The sequence below is a fragment of the Stegodyphus dumicola genome, chromosome X2 (genome assembly GCF_044657685.1).
Source record: "Stegodyphus dumicola isolate Sdum_Otavi_A_Nest chromosome X2, ASM4465768v1".
NCBI classification, from domain to species: Eukaryota; Metazoa; Arthropoda; class Arachnida; order Araneae; family Eresidae; genus Stegodyphus; species Stegodyphus dumicola.
This window is the reverse complement of record NC_140781.1, coordinates 38,387,927-38,413,082: the sequence shown is the minus strand read 5'-3', so window position 1 is coordinate 38,413,082 and position 25,156 is coordinate 38,387,927. Positions and strand designations below refer to the sequence as shown.

Sequence of the window (25,156 nt, the reverse complement as noted above, 5' to 3'; positions counted from 1 at the left end):
TTCTAGCTTATTGTTGCCTTATCTATTGCTGATGTGTTGGATCTTTCAGAAGTCGAATATTTTCTTCGCCTTTTTTTCTGCGATGTCCCTCTTCGGAACTGTTCTTAAGACGAGGTGCCCTGCTGTTAATCATGCGAGGTGTCCCTGAGGCTTTACAAGCTACGTTAGATACCGGCTCAATATTCGTCAGATATTGTAATGTTAATATTACTACGTATTCTTATTGGAATGCAAGTTTCTTTTAAAGAAATGATATTGTGGTATATTATCAGTAGTTTCTTCATGATTACTTTTCATTTGTTACGTTCTTGCTGTAACCGCATTCTTCGAAAATTAAACTACTCTCATAATTCCCCCCCCCCTCGATTTTCAGACGTAAAATTAGTTAAAAAAAGGGAGAAAAGTATTCTAGAAAATATCGTATATTACGGATTACACGAAATTAAAATTTAAACTGTTATAATAAAGGCAAGTTCCAAATACTGTGACACCATGCATTTTTCTTTTTCTTTTTGTACTTTTCCTAGTGAGTTTTGTTTTACTTTTTTGGTTTATAATAGTAACTTTTCCATCGTTCCACAATAAAGAAACTTAACTTTTCTTTTACCTGCAGTGCCCAGATTAACTGATTCCGGATAATCGGGAGATGACTGTAATGAATAATATTTTCTACAAAATGACTATAAATTACAAAAACTGCAAAAAGTTTAAAAATTAGGATAGCTCAAACGTACCTGGCGAGAACTATGGTCAGCGCTTAAAGCTTCATATTTCTCTCTAAATTCGAGCAAAACTAAATTATGAAATTTGAAATAGGACGTATACTTTTTAGCTGCATATATGTATATATTATAGCTGCATATTTCGTTTTATGGAAATAATATTTCATGAAGAACTAATTTATATAATGAGTTGAGTACAGATATTGTGAAACTCTGTTAATATTTCTAAAATTTAAACCAGAATGTACATAATAAGCAGTCCTGTAATAACTATTGAACAGTGGAGTTTCACTGTCCTATAACACTGATTACAAAACTCCTGATGCAAGAATGTTGGCATAAGAAATTACCTTGGAACTTCGAAATACCGGAACATAAAATAATTTATTAAAATTTGCAAATTCAAGAAAATTTTGCTTTTGAATATTATATATGAGTTACTTAAAAAAATTATGAAAAAACATTTGCTTCGATTAATTTTTTCAGCTGACCGCAAACTTAAGTGGACTGCCATGATATCATGATATTGAAATAAAAATTATTATAATATTGTTAGTATTTCTACTAATGAGTACTAAACTTATGTATGGAAACCTGTGCTTTGATAGTTTCAGTTTAGACTTGGTGACAGTTTAGACCCAGTGTGAACCTGACAGAAAATCAATTTTCATCGTGTAACCTATCCACAAAAAGAAACCTGTGAAAGAACTATCATCTGTTGTTAGTTGGGCTTTTACTGATATATAATCAAAAATCAAGTCATTAATACTATTCTCTTAATGATATAACATTAAATATCTTTCTTTCTCAACTTGAGACTAAATGAAAAGACTCAACTAAACATTGCTGCAGTCATCGATGCATTGGATGCAGCTCATCCCCAAATAAAATGAATAAATGATTTTGTGAGAAATATTGAGTAATAGATATTAAACAGATATAACAGATTGAAAGCACGTAGAAATTCTGACAACTGATGGAGTTGATTTTAGAATAAAACAAAAATGGCCTCAAATAATGGCGTCATCGTAAAGGTACAGAAGAATTTTATTTACACCACTTATGAATTACATAAAACACATACCTAAATTATAAAATTCCATGCCATTTATATAAACACTGACATAAAATAAACAATTATTACCTATCCTGAAGCATAAAGTGAACATATACAATTATAAAATTTATAAAATACAGGAACAGTTCATACGTATTGAGATAGTTAAAATATGGCACGTTACATAAAAACAACTGAACACACTTCTGTCAATTTCAAGGCAATGAAATAACAGACTCAAAACCATAGATGCATTCTTAATTTAGCATAGATATGTTAAAACAGATTTTCAGCGTTATATTATCATGTATTAAGTCATATTGAACACTGCTGCGGTAACAAGAAAATGCCTATATGAGGATAAAATATAGACGTTTATGGTCAAGAAACAGAGATGTTTCAAAAAGTAGTTTCGTCTATTCGTTAACTTGATTGAGAACTTCTGAAGGATTATTTGCAAAGATTCAAATGATTTTTTTTCAAAAATGTGTGAATTCATATACTACTTCAGTCTATTCCAAGGCAATCCAATAACAGATTTAAAACCTAAATACATACTTTAAATGGCATGCTTACGTTAAAACACATTTTTAAATAAATACTACATTAATTAATAATATTAATAATAATATATTAATTAATTATATGAATCAATTGCGTATTGTATTAATCACTGCTACAATGAAACGACGATTGTCTTATACCCGGATATATATGATACTTATTGTTATAGTAGAAGGATGTTTAAAAATCGTTTTCATACACTTATACAATTAATAAAATTTATAAAGTACAGTAATGATTCATATCTGCTGGTATTAAGCTACTTAAAATGCACTAAAACATAACTTGGTTCATTACATAAAAGCACTCGCAAAACTTAAACCTATCCCGCGTCAGTACAATCACTGACTTAAAACCTATGTACTTTCTTAACATAGCACAAATACATCACAACATATGTTCAACATAATATTATTACATTACAATACATTATATTAAGCACTGCTACAATAACATCAGAATTCCCTTATACCGGGAAATATATAGGCAGTTATAGCGACAAATCAATGGCAATTCATTTTATAACATTTTCCATACATTTACACAAATTACAATACTGCACGAATAAAATTAATAAAGTTTTAAAAGTATAACAGTTTTTATATACTGCTGCTAAGCTACTTAAAATACACTGAAGCATAGCCTGGCACAGTAAGTAAAAATACATGATCTAATACACTTAAGTCTTTTGGATGACAATGCAATAACAGTCTTAAAACCTAGATGAATTTTAACAGAACACAGATATATTACCACTCATTTTCAACATTATATTACTACATTGCAATGTATTGTATAATTCATTGTTGCATTCACAGGAAAATTATCTTGTACCAGGATAAATACAGCCAATAGTAATAGGCGACATTAAAAAAATCCTTGATATATTCTAGCTCATAAAGAACTGAACCAAACTGGATTAAAGAATGATATTTAAAGCAGCTGATCATGCTTTAACAACCAGAATTATTAAAATAACGTTTTTACACTAAAAAGTTATGATGAAAATTTTGGAACATTTATATCATGTTTAAGTTCAAAGTCAGAATCTGCTCCTTACAAACAATGGTACAATTTCAAACAATACACAAATTCAGTGTCCTTTCAGCAGTTAAATTTATAGAAATCGGTAACTATCTCATTTAAATTTTCCTCCATTTCAGTTGTGAGATTAAAACATTTATCACCTCTTCCATTTTTGTATGAATTCATACATTTCTGAAAAAAAAAAATCATTTGATTCTTTGCAAATAATCTTTCAGATCTTCTCAATCAAGTTAACACTTAACATAGTGAAACTACCTGACGTTTCAGGGTGAAACCTTCAGCAGGAATCTTTGCAAAGAGTTCTGATTTATATTTATTTTATCTGCACATTTGAAGAAAATGGCATACCATCAGTCACAAGCTGTTTGGGAACTGTAAGTAGAACCCGCATAATAAATATTTTAGCTGTTTGATATTAAAATCTTTTAAGTATAAGAGAGATAAGTTTTTTTTTTTTTTTTTTTTTTTTTTTTTTCTAAGTAAGCCGCACCGGTTCGACTGGTTAACTCCGATCTATATTGGGAATTCAACCCAGTTTCGATCCAAGGCGAACGGGATGCCTGCATGTTCGGCTTCACACAACTGCGTAACAAAATGTTTTAACATTATGTTTTTATATTACAATGCATTACATAAAACGTCGCTGCATTAGCATGAGAATAACCTTGTACCAATATAAATGTAGCCATCTGTGGTTATGAACAATGATATTCACGAACAATGATGTTAATAAAACAGTTTCCATACGTTTATACAATTAATAATAGTGAACATATACAATTAATAAAATTTATAAAATACATTAGCAATTCATAGATCTTGGCATGTTACGTTACGTAAAAACAACTGAACATACTTCAGTCTATTCCAAGGCAATGCAATAACAGACTAAAAAAACCTAGAAGCATTCTTAACATAGCATAGACATGTTACAACTCATTTTCAGCGTTATATTATCATACTGTATTAAGTCGTATTCAACACTGCTGCGCTAACAAGAAAATTGCGTTATATGAGGATAAATATGGACGTTCACGGTTACAAAACAATGGCGCTTCTAAAATAGTTTCCATATACTCATGCAATTAATAACACTGAATTTATACGGTTAATACAAATTTTAAAACACAGGAAGAGTTCATAAATTCTGCTGTTAAGATATTTAAAATACACTGAAGCATAGCTTGCACATTATGTAAAAACACCAGATATAACGCACTCACCGCTGTTCGAAAGCAATGTAATAACAAATTTAAAGCTTAAATACATTCTTAATGCGGCATACAAAAAATCATTTAACTACATATTATAACATATATAATCATTTAACTACACATTAAAACACATTTTCAACTACATATTATATTAATCAATTATATTAATACTAATTATATTAATCAATAACATATTATATTAATTAATATAACAATATATTATATTAATTAGTGCTATACACTTAAAGGACGATTATCTTATACCGGTATAAATATGAGTACTTATGCTTATAGTATAATGATGTTTACAAAATTGTTTCCATACACTTATACAATTAATAGTACGGATCTCAGGGAATTAATCAAATTTATAAAATATAGCAATATTTATATCTTTTGCTATTAAGCTACTTAAAATGCACTAAAACATAACTTGGTACATAACGTAAAAACACTCGCAACACTTAAGCGTCAATGCAATAACAGACATATAACCTGGTTACTATCTTAACATAGCATATAGACGTCACAACACATTTTCAACATAATATTATTACATTACAGTACATTATATTAAACACTGCTATACTAACATCAGAATTCCCTTACACGAGGAAATATATAGGCAGTTATAGCGACAAATCAATGACATTTATAAAATATTTTCCACACATTTACACAAATTATAGTACTGCATGTATACAATTAAAAAAAAATTAAATACGGTAACAGATCTTATATTCTGTTGTTAAGCTACTTAAAATACACTGAAGCGTAGCTTGGCACAGTACTTAAAAATACTTGACATAACACACTTAAGTCTTTTGGATGTCAAATGCAATAAGAGACTTAAAAACGTCGATGCATTTTAAAAGATCGCAAATGCATTACAACCTATTTTCAACATTATATTACTACATTACAATTTATTGTATTTATCACTGCTGCACTGACAGGAAAATTATTTTACACCAGGATAAATATAGCTACTTATGGTTGTAGAATTTCTGTAAGCCTGGATAAATGTAGCCACAACTCTGTAAAATATGACTTTAACTATACCTATAAACTTTTAGAATCAGCAATGATAACGTTAACAGTTACAATATTTTTAATCGTAGCTTTATACGTTCAAAATCATAATACATGTAATGATATATAATTTTTAAATGTATGTTGATAAATAGCAAATAATATTGAAATAATATAAATAATAATGAAATTAATACGAAAGTACTGTACTTGTACTTCAAGATTGTTTGAAATTTAATTTTTTCCTCTTTCAACGAAGAAACCAAGATAATACATTTTTTTTAATCTACCTGATTATTTAACTGATGTTGGCTCTATTATTTTACGGATGTGAGAGAAAATTACCATATTTAAAATTTTTCTTAAACAGGAGAAGACGTTCTAGAATTGTTTTTAAAATTTTAAGCTTTAAGAAGTTTCTTTCACCCTAACAATAATAATAGGCAACATTAAGAATATCCTTGAAGTTTTCTAACTCAGAAATGACTGAACTAAATGGATTACTGAATCATACTTAAAGTAGCCGATCATGCTTTAACAACCAGAATCATTAAAGTAGCGTTTTACAACTAAATAGTTCTGACGAAACATTTTGAAACGTTTATATCATTTGTATTATGTTTAAGTTCTAAGTCAGAATCTGCTCCTTTTAAGCAATACATAAACCCACTGACATTTCTTTAGTTAAAAGTTACTGAAATCGGAAGCTATCTATGTATTATATCTTTATTTACACTATATAGGAAAAATATTTGCCAAAATATTGTTGAGAGATGTGGAAATTTAACTTTAAAAATGGATATATCAATAGAATTTGAACAGACATGAAAAAAGGAAAGGTTAATGAAGGATATTATGTTAAACCAATTGATAATATTACCAATTTTTCAGAAAAATATTTTTTTTTTCTTTGTAAAAATAAAGGAGATGATCAACGTGACAACTTAAATAAAGATATATAAAAAAGATATCTTCCGATTTTCAGTTTCTGATTAGGGAGACTGATAATTAATGTTATTAGATTTGGAGAATTTATTAAAAAAACATATGCCCAAATGATATAAATATTGCAGAATATGAATCGCACATATCTAGTTTTGAAAATCATGCGATTTCGAAAATTCTAGAAATTAAATCACCTACAAGTTTAATTTTCAGTTTGTTGTCTGATGAAACTTAGATTTAGACCTTTCAAAGATTTAGACTTTTAAAAGTTTAGACCTTTCAAATATAACTTAGAAACGCAGTTTACTTCAAGCTTATCCGAAAGATGATACTAAGAATACTTTAATGTTGCCAGTTACTGTTGTAAGAAGTGAAAGAAGCCATAGCAAACTTAAAATAATAATAATAATAATAATATGAGAACCTCACTTGGTGAAGAACAGTTTTCAAAAAATGCTATTTTCACTAGAGAACAGGAATCAAGTAATCAATTTAAGAAGTAAATTTTGAAAAAAAAATTACCAGCGATTTTATTTCGTTGAAAGTAAGAAAAGTTAAATTTTAAAAAATATTTAAAAATTAGTTCAAGATTTTCGATATAAAATACCAATGTTATTATTCACAATGTTTCAAGATTATTCCTTAATTATCAAAAATGCGCTTGTTTTAACATTTTTTTACAAATTTTTTACAAAATTTGCAAATTATACTTGTATCACTCCTTCTACAAATAAAAGTATTATAAGAGTTATAATATGAAAGTGTACATATATACCTCATTTGATTCTACACCAGGGCACGAATTTAATTCTTTGCTTCAGCTGAAAAAATATCCAGGCATGGCGTGCTTACATATATAAAAAATTAATATGATAATTTTAAATAAGATTGCTCCACAGAAGGCAAGCCTAAGCTGGTGATTCCATCTGGGAGCTTGGAATTAAGACGCAGTCTTTCACGGATGCTGCAGCGGCAATAATGCCTCAGGCTTCTTGGTTTGGTCTCTTCGCTTGGTTTTGTCCCGTACAAAACAGAAAAATAGTTCTTTTGAAAATCTTTACAAATTTCTTCCAGTTCACCATCGTTGGAATCGATGAGCCTTTGCATCACACATCGCAGTTCATTAGGTGTGATGAAAGGGTCCGGAATGGACCGCCAGAAGTATCTTAGCCTCTCCAAACTTCTTAGGAGAGGAATATCTTCAATGAAGGTATCAAATAATTGGAGAACAAGCGCATCTCTTTTCCGATTCTCTGAATGATTATGTGGCCTGAAAATAATTTTAAAAAAATGAATACGAATATGGATACTTAAAAACAGTTTCAAAGCTTAAATTCAAATTGCTTAAGTCGGGCAGTAGCACAAATTAGAATTCTATAAACACACTTTATTTTCATGATAACACGTTATAGTTTTATTTTTGTGGCAACGAAGATTTCTTTCGGTTTTGTGACAAGGACCTCTTGAATCACATGTTTTGAACGGCATCAATTTTATTTTAGCATTTTTAATTAATTAAATAGTCATCATTTTTAATTATTTAATCTGTGATTATATTTAATTGATTCCATCATTTAATTTAATATAGCAATTTTTAAAGAATATATTTTATGTAATTGCACGAATTTTAAAAGTAACCGTCACAGCTAGGATTCGAACCCGCCAGCTCTCGCATGGTATACACGCATGTTGCTGTGGGCCCACGGTTCTGTCGTTCGAGCCCTCTTATTTGACCTTGTAGAGGGAAAACCTCCACGATGTCACCAGGCTGAAGGATTGCGCATACACTGGACTATTCCGACGTGCCCAAATCGCCTGACACCTTTCAATGGCGAAAGAAATTTGGCGATTACATTTATTAATTTTTTTCATCTCACGTTTATACATTTTTCAAACGTTAATTTTACTTTTAATCTTCTCAGTCAAATTAATTACTTTACTTAATGTTTAGTTCTACAGTAGTAAATTTATTTTTTACATTTCTTTTCACTTTCATATTTTACAATTTTTTTTTTTTTTTTTTACTTTGAAAAAGTTTTTTTACGCTTCACTTTTTTTTATTTTACAAAAGTAATATTTATTTTTAAAAGTTTCTGTTTTCTTTTTCGATTTTTATCTTAAGTTGTTTTTACACTTTTCACTTTATTTATTTTAAATAAGGAATATTTATTTCCATAAGTTTATTTTTTTTTTCACTTTTCTGTTTTTACAAAAGCAATTTTTTCTTTTGCATTTTACTTCCAAAGTAAATTTCAGTTTTTTTCTTTTCCCTTTTTACTTTTTTCGTCTTTATAAATGTAATTTTTTTTTATTTTACCCTTCAATTCTCCCCCTTGTTTTAATAAGACCTTCGTAGATAATATTTTCTGTAACTTTAAACCAATGCGTCCGATGTTCATTCTATAAAGTTTAATTGGAATTTTACTTTCTATAGTACTAATGCTTAATAGAAGATACTCAGAACTTTCCTTCTAATGTATTTTACTAATTGCTAATGACTACACTAACCTTTTGAAACACTATACAAAACATAACGGATTCTCTTTTACACGTCTTACTTTTTTTAAAGGGTTCACCAAACTATGTCCAACAAATGTAAATTTTACATTTCCTAAATTATCTATACAGTTTTCTCATATTTAGCTTTTATCTTGCTTTTAAAATATATTCATGTCGCATTTTTGATTCTTTTTTGCCACATATAAATACAGACTCACACAAGACTTACTTTCTTCGCAGTAAAACCTATAGAATTTGAAGAAATCTTATAAAGAGTAATAAACTTTCATGCCATAAAGTCCACTCAAACCAATACGTAGATCTTTCTAGTCAGTTTGTTAGTTTGTCTAGTCAGTTTACTTCAAATACATACCAAAAGTGTTTCATTTCTTATTATTCTTGGTTTTCCCCATGTGTAAGGTGTATAAGAGTCAGTTTCCCTTAGAAAGTCCTCCGAAGACATCCCTCCCCTTAGGCAGATAGCCCTAGTGTGCTTTGCCATAGTTAAATAAACCAAACCAAACCATTTTATTATTCTGCTAAACACTTTACAAAAATTATTTTCGATTTTATTGCATGCATACTACCTTAAATCACCAAACATATGCTAAACCTCATGTGTGTGTGTGTGATTATGGCAAAGCCTCGAGGGCTATCTGCCTAATGGGAGGGATGCCTTCGTGGAGAACTTTCTAAGGGAAACTGGCTGGTATACACGTTACATATGGGGAAAACTACGAAAACGCCCATGCAGCTAGCCCGTTCGCGGGATTCCAACCTCGGACCGAACTACCAGTGTTCCGCGACTTTACCGCTCGGCCGCTGGTGGGCTATTGTGCTAAACCTTGATTTTCTTCATGTGAAAACGTCACTTGGATTCTTAATATGATTCCACCATTTACCGCAGAATTTCATAAACAATGTTGTATTCAAACTTATCACAGCCTTATTTTCTTGGCAAGGTATAGGAGATCGAATTATTTTTAACTACAGAAAAGAAAATCCACTTTGTAATGTATTATTTTAAATTCGAATTATAGCCATATTTGCGAAGAAGAACTCAAAAAAGATGTCTATAATGCGCATGGAATCAACATTTAGCTAGGAATTGAAAGCTTGTTCCCTTTCTCCCAACACAGAATATTTTTTTTTTCCAAATAGCATTACCATTATTGGTTATGAGACTCAAAGCTTTTTAACATATTCTTTCTAACTTAAGCTGAAAGGCATTTCAAATGGACATGATCTAATCTAATACTAAACTCTTACAGCTTTATGCGAATGATATTTAATTTATCATACACAGTAAATAAAATCCTGAATAACAGAAAATACTGATATGTATTCCAAAAAATGATCCAACACTGAACTTTTAACAGCCTTTTTGAGTGCATCTGACATTTAATTTCTCAAGGATAGCAAACAAAATTATGCATAAATATCATACATAACAGATAAATTGGCATAAACTCCATATAACGATTCAGTACATTAGGTAACTTAAACGAACTTTTAACACATTTTGGTATGAGTTAATTTAGAAAAAGCCGCATTTTCAAGCATTATTTTAATTAAATACTTAAGCCAAACCATTCTTCAAATATATATAACACTGAATTTCTTATGAAGATCATATACAATAAGTAAATAAAATATTCTCCATAAAGTATTAAACACATTTTCTCATTTAACCAGCTTTATTTTTAAGAAGAGATGCAGAATGAATGCTTCGATCAACTCGGAGCCATTGTTTCTCCTTTCCCCACGCATTCAAACAGGAATACTTCACAAGTTAGAGAAAAGATAGGATTATAGTGAACTTAATTGATAGATACGGCAAGCATCTAAAGATTAAGAAACAAAAATGCATTCCTGGAGGAGATTCTAAGGCAAACTTGCTATATTCTGCACATGGGTTGCAATTTTTATTTCAGATTAAGCAAACATTGCTACTGCTGCATTGCTAATTGCTATTGCTAACTGCTAATTGCAATAGCAATGCTAATTGCTGCATATCTAGAGATTTTATACATATTAGTTTTGAATGCAAATTATCAGAAAAGTACCACACCTATTAGTGAAGTATGCAATGTCCACGGAAAAATCTTCTTCCCATGGCAAACAGCAACAGTGAAATATAAAACGGAAGAAGAATACGTCAGATTTTCAATAAAATTAGCAGCTGAGTATGCAAAACATGAAGAAGAAATGAATACTTTTTTGGAAATGTTCCGAATGAGACAAGTCTGTACTTTGCCTTAAGCAGTTTCACGAACTGCGCCTGAAAAATAATGAAATCTTTTAATCTTATTCTTGTCTATAACGCATTATTTATTCTAAACTCTTCCTTTTGAAGACTGTATTCTACACTTAGGCGGAATTGCATAAACCAGAGTGATTTCGTTTTCTGAAGATTCAGGTTCAGTAATATTACAACTCAAAATCAAAATGGTTTTGGTCAATAATGGAATATACCGTAACCAAGCGAACGTGATTTTTTTCCTATTTTATGGATTTGTAGATAGGTAGCAAAATTACGATGCACTACGAACTTCTTTAAAATTTATTACTGTCACTGTTTCCCATTACGTAGACTTTCGTGCTAATATATCGTATTTTATAAAAAATATCGATTTATTTATTTTATTTTAACATATTTTCCATTTATAGTATTGAAAGGAGATAAAGAACATTAAAAAGAGTACTTCTTTAGTACCTTTGAAGTAACTGATTGAAAATACCTTGTATTTACTTAACAGCCGCTGGTCTTGTCGTTTACTTTTATTCGATATAATACGAATGGAGGGAAGTCATGTTTTACTTCCTTTATGGAGAGAAGTCATGCTAGAGAATTTAAGTAATATTTTCACAAGCAAACAGAAATTTTTATTGCATTTTCAAAGCAATTTCGACCAAACTCAGTGTTTTATTACTTAATTTAAACCTAGAAACGCAGTAAAGTTTCTATGGAACGACGGTGAATTAAAGTAATGTTCTTGCAGATTATAAATGGAGTTAACTTAATTTTTTTAATTGAAAATCAAAAACTAATGATGGAGTCAAAACATATTTGGCATATCTTGACAACGTAAGAATCTGTGGAAAATAACACAGCTTTTTTCCAGTTTTAATCATTTATACCGGTGCATTTTAATTTATATAATATAGCAAATATTTGGTGACTCCATTTTTGGATTTTATATTTTAATATTAAAAAAATTTCAGTTTACTTCAATTATAATTTGTACTACCATTATTTTGTTCAATTAATGTTTATTGTTTAGTCTCTTATTTTTTTTCTTTTGCCTGTTTAGTTTCTATTTTAACTTAATATATCTATATATAAACTTAAACTTTTGAACTTAAAGCATCAAAATTTATTATTAAATTGGAATAAAAGCAATCCTCTATAATATAGTTAATTGCAGCCGTTTATAAGAGGTTTAACACAATATCAAAACAAATCCAGTTTAAAGAAAGAGTTCATAGTAGAACAAACTCGAAAAATAAACGCGAAAGGGAAAATATACAAAATTATATATATATATATATATATATTATAAACAAAAAGTAATAAATTTAGAACCAAAACAACCATTACAATCCCTAAGAAATGAAATATAAAACCATTATAATCCTTAAGTCTCCCAATAAAAATGTAAAAAGACCGTATCAACTCAGTATATTTAAACCAGAAGAATAGTAGAAATACACAAAAATACATAAGAAAGAAAAGGAGCAGAAACACTATCAAAATTTGATTCAACGTTATCAGATCCCAAATGATTCAACTTCCTAGGAAAACTAGTGTGTTTCTGTTCACTCAAAATTAGCTGATGAACCATTTTATATTATTTAATCATTATAGTTCATCTGAAAATTTTGAATGTCTCCTCTACACAGTCGCTTTCCTACAATAATAAATAAAAACAAATTTAAATGAAATAAATTCAATTTGCCTAATAAAGCCAAAAGTGATATATACAATATTAATATTAAAATTATACTAATATTTTCTTTAATAAGTCATATCATTAGCTTCGAATGATTCCAAATGAAAGCATATTAGCTTTTGTTATAAGAATGATTTAATAAAATATCTTTAATTTAAATCCAAATATTAACAGGGCGCTTTATCCAATTTCGAAACTCATGCAAATCGATACATCAGCTTTCTGCTAGAAATTACGTCACTTAGTTAAAGAAAGCGCTTCAAAAATAACCACAAATACCTAATATTCAAAGAAAAAAGTGTCATTCATACTTACGGAACTGGACGCATCTCTTCTAAATTATCATTTATAAATTGTTCATAATTATGCCACGAAGCATAATCTTTGAACCCAAAATTAAGTAACAGTAGATATTTCTTTGGAAAGGTTCTGAAGTCTTTATCAAGGGCACTGTGAGAAATCGGTATTTTACCGATAAACTCATTCACATTATTGAAATGACTTGAAATCAAATGTAATAGTAAATATTCTGATGTATACAGTTCATTATAAAGCATCATTTCCCAGATGCTTTCGATTGTTTTTGTCATCATTATAATTCGTATAAAAAGTTTTCCAATGTTTACATCTATAGCAGAATTCCTGTACAACAGTTCTATGAACTGTTCAGTCTTTTCTAATAAGCAGAAATGAAAGCCGAAAGTTTCGGCTTTTTCTTTTTTGGAGTCAGGTAAGACGATGAATAAAGATTCTTTAAAGTACAATATATACCTTTCAACATTGTTGAAAAAGGTATAAACAATGTACTTCCTCCAATGTTTTTCAAGTTGACTTAGAGTTTTTTCTTCTAAGTCATGTATGAAAGATTTAGACACCGAGGGGTTTTCCCCAAACAGACAAATTTCATGTCTGGTTGGCGGAATCGAAGTCGCAATGTCGAGCGCTTCACTAATTCCCGATGTCTTAGTTTTATATTCTGAACAATTTACGTCCAAGTATTGTATAGAAGATCCATCTACTAAGAAATTCATCTTGAAAATATCTCTTAAAGCTCTCACCACCGGTTTCGCTACTATCTGAGTTTATTATTTAATGCACGTGATGAGTTTTTAAACGGAAGTCGGTAAATAAAAGGTGAAATCACCAAAAACTGCTAAATAACTGATGCATGTCGATAATTGCCAAGTAGGCTGATTTTATTGGCAAACACGTACAGAAAAAGAATCTCGACTACCAATTAAAAACCAACGCGGATTTCTAAAACAAGAGCAGGCCAATAAATCGAGAGCTAAAGCAAGTAAATAACGCCCAAGTGGCCTTTATTGAAACGGCACTTCTTTTCAACAGTTCAATGAGAATGTTAATAGCAGCTCATGCGCATTGCTTACAAGCCGCTCTGAATCATTTGTGAAAAAAACAGATTCTTTTTTATTTGATTTCTTTTATACATCGTTTTAGTTTAATTACAGTATTTGAATAAAACATGGGAAGCACTTCCGCAGAGAACCCAGTAAATGTAAACATCGCCAACTTTGGCGATAATAGTTCATACCTGGTAACCTAGCTAATTCATCCTATTCGCTTATGCGAAGGTTGTCGTTGTTCGCATTTGGAGATTTATATTATTTCTCTCTTATTTATTATTATTTTTTCTGAATTTTTTAAAAACGAATAGATAGAAATATTTTCGCGTAATTAAAGAAGTTTTCGTCGAAAGATGCCGGTTCTCGGGTCGTACTAGCAAAGCAGGAGCTCGTTTCCGTAAAATCCCTTTTTCCTTTCTCCTCTTAGCTCATCCCTACTTTCACGTACCATACCTACAAATCTTGGACTCTTCCAGCAAACAATAGAATTCGTTCCCGGATTGAGCGCCTACTCTCGGGTCGTCAGTTCGGGATCAAAGGAAGAAATTATGGCGGGAGGGGTGAATGCTAATTTGTAACATGGCTGTTCACGTTATGTTCTTAATTATTAACAGTTGTAAGCACGCAGATCCATGAGGTTTCCAACCCCTATAATAATTTTAAAATGTATAAAGTTCTAGTATTATTAAAAATGCTGCTGAAGAAAATTTGATTACTGTTGAAGGTTATTTGTATTGTGAAATATATTATGAAAAAGGATAGGTATTTGTTTCAACGTAAAATGCTTTAAGCTGTATGCAAGTAACTTGAAAGAAAAAATACTTAAAACTATGTAAAATGGATATATTAAAGGTCATGCATTCATTAATTTATTACATGGGCATGGCTCTTACCGAAATACATCAATCAACAGGCAAAGTACTTAATAGTGAAAAAAAGACATTTGTTATAGAAATATTAGTATTCTATATGAATTAGAGAAAATACATATAAGTATATTGTAAACGTAAGTATAAGAAAACTAATTGTTATTTTTTAAATGAATTTTTACTTCCCGTTATGTTTAATACATTGTTTTCTGTGCTAACTTGAATTTAATAGAAATTTATTTTCGTATATCACGTTTAACCTGTTAGTTTTATATCTACATACTTATTATCTGTGAATTTTTACTACCATTGTCTGCTAACTTGAATTTACATCACTAAAAACCACGTTTACAAAATATCACGCTTACGGCTCGGCTCAGCTTGGCAAGTAAAACTGCAACGGCGCCAAAGGGTTCTTTCCCGAAACGCCAACGGGTTCTCTGCGGATGAAAACCCAAAACATGTGGCAACCATTAAATAATTCATCAGATGGTATAATTTTTCATCAGATGATTTAATTCTGAGTTATAATGTGATTGTAATGTAACCTTGTTAGGGCCAGAGTATCACAATGGCAAATAACCATATTCAAATTTAAAGAGTGTATTATTTCTGTGATATGTTGTTATTTCTGTGATTTCTGTGATATTAGGGTTTTTTTCGGGGGGGGAAGCAGGCATTATGAAAAATGAGCAAAGTCTTCGCGGAGTCGAACCGCTGACCGCTACACTGTGAAGGTATGCTAAGAAGGCGAGAGAAATACCGTATAATGTGTATGTGTATGTCTATCGACAGAGATTAAATCAATTGAATTCAGACATGCCACGACCTAAGTTAATGGAAAAGCTTCAGTCTCGTAAGAAAAAATTTGAAAAGGTAAATGAAACCATTAAATGGAAACTCTCAATGAAGAATATCGAGCTAAGGAAGCCGCATCCAAGAGAGAATGTAGAAAACAGAAGAAACTTAAATCAGACGCTACGGAAAATTTTTATCTCCAGCGCGCGAGACTACCTATCCGAAATTCTAAAGATATGCTGTTTTTAAAATATTTTGTGATATTGCTGCTGAATTGAATTTTATGTGGTTTAAGTGCGAGGAACATGATATTTAATAAATAAAGGTAACACACAAAACGTTAAAAAACGCCCTTTTGGCCGTAATGTAAAATCTAAAAAGCTTTCAGTTTTTTTTTCTTCTTAATTTAATCATTTTCAACGGAAAATTCACAGAGTCTAGTAAAAAGCGTTATGATTTAAGGGATGAAATACTTGTTAAATCGAAATAACCTGTAGAAATATTAGGGTTTCTTTTTCAAGCAGGAGAGATGAAAAATGAGCAACGCCTTCGACGAGAAACGAACCACGGACCTCTGGAATACGCACCCAGCGTGCAGACCACTACACCACGAAGCCACACCAAAAAGGCGGGAAAAATACCTTACCTACTCCCCCTTTTAAAGGGTGACTGGGGTTTTAGAGGACCCAGTCGCCAAATCATGGGTGTGGAGAATCATCATTGAACACCCCTTTTAGTTCGGGCGCCACTGTAGAGACATTATGTTATTTCGAAGCAGGAGAGATAAAAAATGAGCAACGCTTTCGCCGGGAAACGAACCACGGACCTCTGGAATACGCGCCCAGCGTGCAGACTACTACACCACGAAGGCACGCTAAGAAGGCGGGAGAAATACCTTACAAACCAACTCCGAAATATGATCTAACGGAAGAGCAACTTTTAAGTTGAATATTTTTCAATACCTCTTATACAAGATTTTGAAAGTTTATTTGTAAATCAATACGAACTCCGAGTGAAATCGCCCACCAGCGGCCGAGCGGTAAAGTCGCTGAACACTGGTAGTTCGGTCCGAGGTTCGAATCCCGCGAACGGGCTGGCTGCATGGGTGTTTTCGAGGTTTTCCCCATGTGTAACGTGCATACGAGTCAGTTTCCCTTAGAAAGTCCTCCACGAAGGCATCCCTCCCTTTAGGCAGATAGCCCTAGTGTGCTTTGCCATAATTAAATACACCACACCACACCGAGTGAAATCATGAAACGGATGCATAGTTAGAAATCTCTCAGCGTTGAGAATGTATGTGACTCGAGGATGAACAACTAGGAAAGGCGCAAAATTAACTGCGAAAATTTATAAATTCGTTTGAAAAATAAATTATGATTGCTTTTTTTCAGCTTTGGAGCACAAGAAGAAGTATCAAAAGAATTTTGCGTTAGAAAAATTCCAGATGAATAAAGCGAAGAGTTAACAAAAGCAGTAAATAGAGTTAACAGTAAAAATTAAGAGGTTTATTTGAAAATTGGCTTAAATTTTTCAATTTAATTAAAATATATCCTATAGCTCTATCATTTAGGTTTAAACATTTATGCAAAACTAAGCCTCTTGTGGTGACCACTGCCCTGAGACGACCACTTCTAAAAGTGACAACCTCCTCCACTGAAAACCAAATTAAATTAGAAACCTGGATGGCCGTCTTAGTGAGGATTCAATATATTTTATAAAAATTTACAATAAAATATAATATATAAATTTATAAGAATTTCAATATACAAGGATTCATTTTAAACATTTAATACATAATTAATACTATTTTGACGACAAACTCCCTAAGACGACTACTTCCAAAAGTGACCAGTATTTCCAAAAATATGAACAAACACCTGCATTGAACATCACTTCTCTAAGACGACCACCTACACCGAAGACCAAATTAAATTACAAACCTGGATGGTCTTCTTAGTGAGGACTCAATTTATTTTACAAAAAATTACAATGCGTTTTACAAGAATTAATTTTAACCATTTAAAATACAATGAACCCTTTTCTGTTAACCACTTCCCTGAGACGATCACTTCCCAAAGTGACCGGTATTTCCAAAAGTATAAACAAACACTTGCACTGAACATCACCTCTCTAAGATGACCACCTCCACCGAGGTGCAAATTAAATTAGAAACCTGGATGGTCGTCTTAGTGAGGATTTAATATATTTTACAAAAATTTACAGTGTATTTTACAAGAATTCATTTTAAATAATTACTATACAATAAATCCTATTATGGTGACCAACTCTCTAAGACAATCACTTCCAAAAATGACCAGTCCAAAAGTATAAACAAACGCTTGCATTAACATCATCTCTCTAAGACGACCGTCTCCACTGAAGACCAAATTAAATTAGTAATCTGAATGGTCGTCCTAGGGAAGATTCAATAAATTTTTCAAAAATTAACGTTTTTTTACAATAATTCATTTTAAATGTTTAATATACGATAAATTCTGTTGCAGCAACCAACTCCCTAGAATGATAACTTCCAATAGCATTCTGTATTAAGTAAAAGTAACCTTAACTTGATATTTTGTCAACTTCAAGACTTTACAATTTTACACTTCCAATTTTTTAATTACACCTTTTCCTCAGATAGGATAATCAGGATTTCTTTTACCGAATTAACTCAAACTTTTGAAAAGTATAAGCAAACAATTGCACTGAACATCACATTTATAAGACGATCAGCTCCACCGAAGATCAAAATCAACTAAAAACGCAGACGGTCGTCTTAGAGATAATTCTACTTATTTTACTCATATTAGTCTCAGACAGTATTCAATATATTTTAATAACGCGATTCAATATAATTTACCCATGCGCACCAGCTGATGTTCTGCGGCTCGTCATTGATCTTTTAATAATGTAGCTTGCACCCAGAAAAAGGGAAAACTATAAAACATTGATTAAAACTATAAAACATGTTGAGTACATTTTGGTTGTTTTAAACAAAATTTTTATTTGAAGGAAAAAATCGGTTTTGTTGAAAGGACCAAAAAAAAAAAAAAAAAAAAAAAAAAAAAAAAAAAATTGTGAACTCTCTTACAAAATTTCAAACAAATTTCTTCAGTTTTACTTGAGTTAACAATTTTTTTTATTATTATTATTTTATTTTTATTTTGCAATACCTTCTTAATTCAGTTTTATAACTGAAGCAAAATTTTGCTGTTTTTGCAAAAGTTGGATGGCTGTGCGATTCTACTTAACTGGATATGCAATTTATATAAACAAAAAAGCTGAGATGTAAAAAAAGGGACGGGATTTTTTTAGCTGCCAAAAGAGTGATAAGCGAGCCGAAAACACGATTTTCCGCTTTAAAGTTTCTTTTCAATATGACTCAAGAGCTTCTTCTCTCATCGAAGTTGCGAAAGTAAGTTAAAATTATTTGAGACAATCTGACTGCATAGTTAAGATAAGAAGATAGAATTTTAAATTTTCATTTCTCATTTACATTTTGAATCGTGTGCTTGACCATAAATAAATTCTCTTTTCTGTTTCTTAAATGATGTAAACTTGCGAATCATCGTTTGCAACCGTGTAAATATTAATATTTATATTACAAGTAAGAATAGAAATAGTGCATCATATTTCAAGTTTTTGATTACGTTTTTACAGGTAGTTTAATATGAAGTGGGTTGGTATTTTGTAAACATAAGACCTACTAATAAAATATTTATTCTAAAACGCGGCACTCATCAATTTCAACATTTCTTAAATGGTCCTTCACAGATTTGAGTTGTGCACCCCTGCTCATATTAGTGTTAGAGAGGATTCAGTATGTACAGGGTGTCCCATAAGCTTGTAAATATTTAAAAATTCGTAAAAATTGAAGGAATTGGTAGAATTGAACGTGGTTTGCAAAACCGCTATTCTCGTGAAGGCTTTTTTTTTTTTTTTTTTTGGTAAAGAAAGGAAAATAAATAAAATTTTTGTCGATAGAGAGCGCCACACCGACGCATTGACAAGAAATATGTAAATCAGTGTTATATAAACTGCAGGTTCTACGATTAACAGCTCATTTTTGAATTTTCCTCCTACTTGTCCGAGCATAAAGTTTTAATTGTGATGCTGACATTAGAAGATAAAGCTTTATTAGTGAAGTCATTTTTCCTCAACCCTCAACCAAGAGCCGCCGACTGAAGCTTTACGAAGGTTTCGGACACAGAATGGATAGAAGAAAGGTTCAGATCCAATTACTCTTGCCGCACTGACTTCCCTGGTACCTAAATAACGGGAAGTTTGCGTCATTGCCTTCATAATGGTGCACCAAGTTTACTAGAGCTCCATACGTCCGATATAGCTTCGGAAATTGAAACGCATGGTGCATCGTGCTTGATTATTTAAAAGTTATCACTCAGATGTTCTTAATACTTTAATATTTGTGTATATTTCTTTAACATTAAAACGTGCTATGTGCAAAATATATATTGATCATTCTGGATTGATGTTTCTTGAAGGATTATATCAAAGAGAAAGATAACTTAGTGGCTCTCGCAAGAACCCACGGAAAACCAGGCAGGTAAATTTTATATTTTACCTTTAATTTAATTTGAAATACCAAAATTCGAAGTGGCCCCATAACGTGGGGTCATTTGGTTGAAATTGAATTGACAATTAATAGATTTTGCTTTAAGCAAAAATGGATCTAGAAAAAGTAAGAAAGAAACGAGCTGCTTTAAGAGTATTAGTCACGAAACTAAAAACTAAGCTAAAAACAGAAACTCCTAATAAGGGCCAAAAAAGTGTAAACGAAGAAACGGTTGCGCAGTTGATTACAGAAGAAGATGAACTAATCTTAGCTGATAAAAATATTGCTGCGTACGCACAGGTTCGAAATAGACTGAATGCACCCAAAAATTGTGATGGCTTGATAAACTTTATTTTACCAAAAGAAACACTTCACGGTTCTGGAACTTTTCTCAAAAATAGTCATACAACTCTTCACAGTATCACAGAGTACAATCAGTAGTTACACTTTAAACTACCAAGAACGTTAAACGCAACGTAATGCAAAGCACATCTAAAAAGCGAAGCTAACCCGGAGATATCTCAGTAATCCGAACTCACGCTGAACTAACAACTGAGAGCAGATGCTCTCTCCAGTCTTACACAGTTTTCAACGGGCACCGAGATATTTCTAGTACTATCTGCTTCTCGAAGAAATTACTGGAAGGCATGTGAGGACCGAATGCGGTTACAGTTACACACAGCATCAGTTACAGTTATTCGATTAAAATATCCATTGCAGTTATACAGGAACCGGACCAAAATATCACCAAATGGTCGCCAAGTTTCGTGACTTTTGGCGATTCCTTGCCAAAATTGGTGACAAAAATTAGTTGCCAAAATCGTCGGCAGCTTGGCGACATCTCAGCAAATTAGCGGGGTATCCATTTACTCATTGTCAAATGTACTTGCTCCTGTATTCTTATTTTTCAGGCAGAGCATCGTTTCTCTCTGCTTTTCGTGTTACATTAGTTAGAAAAATACAATTTCACAAAAATTACCTATCTACGTATAAAATTCGCACCAGTATTGAAAGTTTAATTGATGTAAAGCGTTTAGAAAACATTATTTCTAGCGAAGAGTATAAAGCTAAAATTATTATTTGAAAATTACGCGCCGAAAGATGCTAAGCCACATAACGCTAATTCTACTTCCTGTGAAACTGACTAAATCTCAAAACAAAATTTAACTCCCCAAATTGGCCTTGGGAATGTTTTCGGGAAAAGATTGGCCCGGATTCTAGGCGCGATTTGAGACAGCTGTACACGAAAACGATGGTCTACACACAATAGATAAATTTAATTATTTATAATCCGATGCAGAAATTGCAAAACAAGGGTTAACAAAACAGCAGTAAAATACGAGAAGGCTCTGAAAATATTAAAAGACTGCTTCGGTCGCAAAGAACTAATAAAAGATTTCCCACATAAGTAATTTGTTAACTCAAGAAGTATAGCAATGTGACAGCACTTCGAAAATTATACGACCGTTGTGAAATACAAATTAGAGGACTAGAATAGTGTAATACTCTATAAGATATTTCTCCAGCCTTCTTAACATGCCTTCGTGGCGTAGTGGTCAGCACGCTCGGCGCGTATTCGAGAGGTCTGTGGATCGAGTCCCGGCTAGGGCATTGCTCATTTTTCTTATCTCCTGCTCCCAAAAATCCTAATGTCTCTACAGGGGCGCCCGGAATAAAAGAAGGTGGTGGATGATGATTCTCGACCACCAGGACTTGGCGAATGGGTCCCTTAATCCCCATTCGCCCTTTAAAAGGGGGAGTATATAAGGTATTTCTCCCGCCGTCTTAGCATGCCTTCGTGGTGTAGCGGTAAGCACTCTCGGCGCGTATTCGAGAGTTCCGTAGTTTGAGTCCCGGCGAGAATATTGCTCCTTTTTCATCTCTCTCAGCATCAAAAATCCTAATGTCCCTACAATTTTGCCAGATTCGTACAGTATCTTATTGGATCCAATACTAATAAACGTGAATCATAATAATTTAGCCTTAAAATTGAATAGAAAATATGAAGATGATAACCAGACTGAAATTACTAATTTAAGAAAGGAAATAGAAAGACAGCGCACAGGAGTTTTATTTAAGCCAACCGATTCTGAAATCACTAAAAGAAAATCACACTTTAAAAACAAGCTGCAGTTTCGAGAGCACTTTCGAGACAATGAAAGAAATCTGAATTATTATAAGGTGGTAGAATTCCTTCAGCGGCCGTGTTAAACAATATATTAATTTCCAATATATTTTTATTCTGTTCTGAAAACCGTAGGTCTGAATCATGTAAAAACTGTACCAGAAAAAAAAGGAAGCGATAAAACGATTGTTTCGTATGTCTTAAAAGGTATCATTTAGCTAGACACTGCGAAACGAAGTTGTCGAATTTGTAACCAATGGCATCAAAACGAACATGTCTCTCAAAAGGCCCATTCAAGGAGCGATCATCGCTTTTTTTTCCGATTGCACGTCAATAAAAATTCCGTTATACTTCAGAGAGCTCAAATTATAAACACAGACAATCAGCGCCGGTAGAGCGTTCGTATTCTGTTTGATTTAGGATCGCAGCGAACATTTATTATGCTAATTACAGGATAGGAAAAATAAATATTTTCTGCATATTAATATTTTTATAAATAAATATATTCGATATATTCAAATATTAAATATTGCACGTCGCCTGAAGCGCAGAAAGTGAAAAGGACCAGTCTCGTTTTGCGTAATTCAAAGTATCGAAGTGAAATTAAAATAATCCTGTTATTAATGGTTCATATATGCATTCTCCTAGAACGGCGATTCTCATCCGGTGATACGCGTACCACTGGTGGTATGCAAAACAAAAATAGGCGGTACGCAGGGAAGCAAAGTATTTTTAAATATTAAATTAAAAATTTAATTACCCCAACATCCTGTTTAAGTTTTTATCTCTAACACTCGTAAATTTATGCCATCTAAGCTTTGTTCAATAGCCGCTGATAGACTTTAGCAAAATAATTCATTTTTATTTTCACAAATATATTTTAACCATAGACATAACAAAACTTGTCATAAATGATGTTTTCAAAAGGAGTAATAGAAATGGATGTTGTATTAACAGGAAATAAAAATAAGTTACTGTAAAAAGATAATAGTATGTCATTAATTCTTTTAGAGTTGATCGATTTATTAACATGTCTACACTTTATGTCGCCACCGTTTCAGGGCTCAAATTGCTCTATTTTCAAACAGAATATTTTTTTACGTTGATTTGCTGTCTCTAACAGCAGGTATTTTGTCTTCTGGTTCCTTTGTATTCTTTACTTTCCTTTTGAGAATATCGTCGTTTGTTTTTGAAGAACTCGTAACATATTGCGCATTCAAATATTTGTGAAAAAAGTAATAAAACAAACCTAAATTCTCAAAATGGAAAAATTTCTAAGGGGGAAAAGAGTAAAAGTGATGATTCACAGGAGATGGATCCAGGACAATCTATTAGTACTAAGAATATTAAAAACAAAAGACAAAATGTTTATAGAAAATATAATGAAAGTTATTTATAATTTCGATTTACTTGGAATGGAGATGAAATGAACCCTCAACGTCAACGTGTTGTTTGCGGTTAACAATTATCCAATCAAAGTATGAAACCATCGTTTCGTAAAAGACATCTTAAATCTAAGCACGCCAATTTAGAGGATAAATCTGAAGAATATTTTAAGAGGAAATTATCGGAACACGCTCTGTCTTAATTTTAAAAACCTTAGCTTAAATACACGCGAGCTAATTTGCATTCTGACGTGGAAACAGAAAGAAGAAGTGACTGAAAAGGTCTAAATCATAATAACTGGTTAATTAAAATAATAAAAACCTTACAAGTTTAACTCGTGGATATCAGAATGATACACAATTCTATGACAGATATCGCAAAGTAATGGATAAATATATAAAAGGAATTCCCCAAGAAACTAATATTGAAACGCCAAAAACATATTTTATGCCAAATAACTGTTATAAGAGAAAATAAAAAAGCTAAAAAAATTCAGTGAAGTTTTTGACGCTTTGTAGCATGCAAAGAATTGTTTGTCATTATGACTGTTTACATTCGAGCCGAGAAATCTAGATACACAGGAATTGCTTCCGCCAAATCGAACTGCTTTTACAGCTGACATCGAACAAACGTTCTTGCAAATTTGTTTTCCTGATGAAGACAGAAACGCAGTAAAGCTTCTATGGAAAGATGGTGAAATAAATGAAACCAAAATAAAGGCTCCTCATATGACAAGAGTGATTTTTGTAGCAGTATCTAGTCCGTTTCTTTTTAGAGCAACCCTTAGTGTATACGTTGGGGTTAACTAACCGGGCTGAGGTAAACGATTTTCTGGGTTAACTGAAAATCTGCATGTTGAAGACTAACCACCTGAACACTTGAAGAAACAGACGCACTTAAGAAACTAGAAGAAGGTGGGTTTAATATGCGAAAGAGGGAAAAAATGAAACGAATTTACAAAAGCTATGGAATGAAGAAGATTTTGTAAAAGATTCGACTTGTTCTGAA

The 25,156-nt window shown here is 31.7% G+C and overlaps 1 long non-coding RNA gene across 1 annotated transcript in view; it reads right to left on the bottom strand.

Moving 5' to 3' along the window:
* Positions 1–1,751: 1,751 nt before the first annotated feature.
* LOC118187750 (uncharacterized) overlaps positions 1,752–25,156 on the bottom strand; it is a 36,512-nt gene continuing 13,107 nt past the window's right edge. Inside the window, exon 2 of the long non-coding RNA XR_004758013.2 lies at positions 1,752–7,851. This is a non-coding gene — a long non-coding RNA (uncharacterized LOC118187750). The remainder of the gene's footprint in view (positions 7,852–25,156) is intronic.